The sequence below is a fragment of the Peromyscus maniculatus genome, chromosome 11 (assembly GCF_049852395.1).
Source record: "Peromyscus maniculatus bairdii isolate BWxNUB_F1_BW_parent chromosome 11, HU_Pman_BW_mat_3.1, whole genome shotgun sequence".
Classification (NCBI taxonomy): domain Eukaryota; kingdom Metazoa; phylum Chordata; class Mammalia; order Rodentia; family Cricetidae; genus Peromyscus; species Peromyscus maniculatus.
Genome location: NC_134862.1, coordinates 25,081,540 through 25,085,518, shown reverse-complemented (window position 1 = coordinate 25,085,518; position 3,979 = coordinate 25,081,540). Strand labels below are relative to the sequence as shown.

At 34.5% G+C, this 3,979-nt stretch overlaps 1 pseudogene; it reads left to right on the top strand.

The window, feature by feature from the left end:
* The first annotated feature begins 2,928 nt into the window (after positions 1 to 2,928).
* Positions 2,929 to 3,039, top strand: LOC121821467 (U2 spliceosomal RNA; annotated as a pseudogene).
* The last annotated feature ends 940 nt before the right edge of the window (positions 3,040 to 3,979 follow it).

The window sequence follows — 3,979 nt, the reverse complement described above, 5'->3', positions numbered from 1 at the left end:
TTTCTTCTTTCTTTGTTTTTCATTATTTTCTTTATTGTTTATTTCATTTAAAAATGTTTCCAATAATTCTTGGAGAATTTCATACATATATACCATACTTTGATCACATTTTTCTACAACTCTCAATTCCACCCCTAATGCCACATCATCTAAACATCATGAAATTCAATGTTTACATTTAAAAAATAAACCACTGAGTCCAATTTGTGCCTCCCATGTGCTCATGGGTGTGTGGCCATATTTGACCTACTTGAGGCTTTATTCTCTAAGAAAACTGAATTTCCCATTCCTTCAAAGACACTACTGTTAACAGTTATTTTTCTAGAGACTAGGATATTGTGTGAACCTCTCCTAATTTCAGAGTACATTATTGATTAGCTGATTTATGTAGGTGACACATTTGTTTGAGTGTTCATAAGTTCAGAGGTCCTATACTATACAGAAAATACTATGTAGATATCGTCTTGCTTGACCTCTGATCATTATAATCTATCTTCTTTATTTTTAAAATGAAATGTTAGACTAGAACAAAATAAGCAAAGAGACTAAATGTAGATTCTCTACATAATGGAGTGGTGAGATATAGAGTGTTGAAAAAATATTTCTTTCATAGTCATGAGGTCCTTTACAAAAGCATATTGCTCTTCAGAACATTTTGAACCAATGCACTTAGTGAAATTTAGAACCAAAATACACACTTTGGTGACAAACTACCAAAGATATGGTACAATTCTGGGAACAGACATAAAATACATAAGAAATAGATAACGGAAACTAACACAATCTAATAAAGCAAATACAAGCAGAATTCTTTGTTCAGTAACTACATCATTGGTAACTTTTACTCTATGCCAAATGAATATTAATGAAAAGAATTCTATTTAAAAATTTATTGATTTTTTAAATGGACACAAATGTGCATATTTGAGGGTTAAAATTTATATATATATATATATACATATATACATATATATACATATATATAACACATATATATATACATATATATAACACATATATATACATATATATAACACATTCTTCTAGCATTAACACATTTATCTGCTCAATCTTTTTAAAATGAAGTGGGATGAAATGAGTAAAATAATTTCTTGTAAAATTTTATATTTGAGATTTTTCTTATCAGAAGAAATCAAGCACCATCCTTCTTATTGTTAGTTACTACTAAATATTCATCAATCAACATTTCTACATTGTTTCTGTTAGTCTTTCCTCCTCAGCATTGGGAAGCTCTTATTTTAAGCTTTTGTCATTCTGTGTCTAACTATAAACTTAATCTAATGATGTCTTCAAGTTCTGCTGATCTCCTACAAATAACATTTTTTTTCAAAGCTGATAATAACCCTGCTGTGTATATGAATCACATTTTTACAGTTGCATTCATCAGTTCATGAGCACATAGGTTGTTCAATTTTCTAAACTATTTTGAATAGAGCTGAAACAAGGATGGTAGAACATATGAATGTTCCATAGTGTGATGCAATTTCCACCAAATATTTACTTAGTCAGAGAATTGCTAGTTCACAAAATCATTCTAGATAATTCTTTCTTTTCTTAATTTAAAATTTTATAGTAGTTTGTATTTTGCACATTTTCTTTTAATTTATTAATATAATTATGAGTATTTTTACCTGTGTTGCTTTCCATCCTAAAAATTATATATATAATTTATATAATTTATATTTATATTTATATATATATGTGTGTATATATATGTTATTGACAAACTTTTCTATTAATATGGACAAAAAAATTACAAAACTATGTATCAAGTTAACAATATAAATATCTTTAATGAGGAATTATTAGAAATTATGTAAGTTTACAACAATAAAATGAACTAGTATATGTTTACTGTTAAAATAAATGTTTATTAATCATGTAGTTTATTTATGGTATTTCTGATTTTCTTGACCACATCGTGTCTTTCTGGCTTTATTTTTATTTTACGTTTTTTTATTAAGTATTTTTTAATTCATTTTACATATCAATAACAGAACCCCCTCTTCCTTCCTCCTGCCCTTCCAGGCTTTCCTCCTCAAACCATCCCATTACCTCGTACAAGAAGTTAAGACCACCCATGGGGAGTCAGTAGAGCCTGGTACATTCAGTAGAGGCAGGTCCAAGCCCCTCCCCTTGCCTCAAGGCTGTGAGAGGTGTTCTACCATAGGTAATGCACTCCAAAAAGCTGGCTCATGTGGTGATACTTTATTTGTGTCCACAAATAAAGTTTATCTGAGGATCAGAGGAAAAAGCTAGCCACTATAGTAAACATAGAAGTCAGGCAATGGTAGCACATGCCTTTAATACTATCACTCAGTAAGCAGGAATCTCTCTGAATCTCTGTGAGTTCAAGACCACACTGGAAACAAAGCCAGGTGTGGTTACACATGCCTTAAATTCCAACACTAGTTAACCATAAAGGTCTGGAGGTATTTATAGACAGACAGGATGTGACAGAGATGGGCAGGAAGAAGTGATGTAGCTGGGCAGAGAGAGGAAATGAGTTGGCAGAAGAAAAAGGCATATAAGTGTGGGGATACAGGAAGTAGGTTTCTTTGGATGAGCATCTCTGAGTGGTGAGAACATGGGTGGCTACTTTATGCTTTTCTGATCTCTCACTTTTAACCCCAATCTGGCTCTGGGTTTTTATAAATGACTATTTATCAATTTATCTACAATTGGTGCCCAACATGGGGCATGAACCCACAACTCTGATATTGAGTCACATGCTCTATGGACTAAGCTAGCCATGAATGGGTCTTGATCCTACTGCCAGGAGACCTCTTAAGCTGATCAAGCTACATAACTGTCTTGCTATGTAGAGCATCTAGACCAGTCCCATGTAGGCTCTGCAGGTGTTGGTCTAAATTTCTTGAGTTTCAATTACTTGGGTTTTGTTGTCTTATCACTTCTCAGCATTTATGCTCAGATCATGTGTAGTATCTGTTCTTATCAGTTATTTTCTATTTTTATTGAAAACAGATTTTTCTCTCATACAATACATTCTGACCACAATTTCTTCTCCTTCCACACTTCCAGCCCACTGGCCTGTCCTAACCCCCAGATCCACTCCTGTTCTGTTTCTTCTTCATGAAAAAATCAGACCTCAAAGAGACAACATCCAAACAGGACAAAAAGTATACAATAGGACAAGGCAAAGCCTCATATCAAGCCTTGACAAGTCTACTGAAGAGGAGGAAAGGAATCTCAAGAGCAGGTAAAGGAGTCAGAGATACACTGGCTCCCACTGTTAGGAGCTCCACAAAACAAAAACAAAAACAAAAAATGAAAACTAAGCCAAGAGTCTTAACATACATGCAGGCAGGCCCAGTGCTTGCCAGTCACATGACCTTGAGTCCATCTGAGCCCTGTTTAGTTGATTCTGTGGGCTATGTCTCCTGGTATCCTCCATCCCTTCTGATTCCTACATTTTTTCCTCCCACTCATCTTTGGCATTCCCCAGTCTCTAAGGGGAGGACCTGATAGAGTCCACCAATTTAGAATCTTTCTCAGAAAAATGTGTGGCTGTGTGTGTCTCTGCATCTACTGCAGGAGGAAACCTTTCTGATGATGACTGGTCAAGGTACTAATCTATGAATATTGCAGAACATTATTAGGAATCATTCCACTGATTTCTTTGTGCCAGTTTTGTTTGGTTCTACCATAGGTCTCTGGGCTATCCAATCTTTGGTTTATCCTGAGTGAGGTAACACAAAAGTAGAAAAAGAAACAGGGTATGTACTTACCTATAACTGTATATTGGTTGTTAAGTAAATGATAATCAAGCTACACCCTACAGTCCCAATATGTTAGGTACTGAAATAATTTTTGGGAAAGGAGCTAGAATAAATATTCCAATTAGAATGCAGGCCAGTGGGGACATAAACCATGGTGAGCAGCAGGTAGCATGGTGGAGACTGGAAGGGATGGAGGAAAAGCATGTGAGGAAGGACTA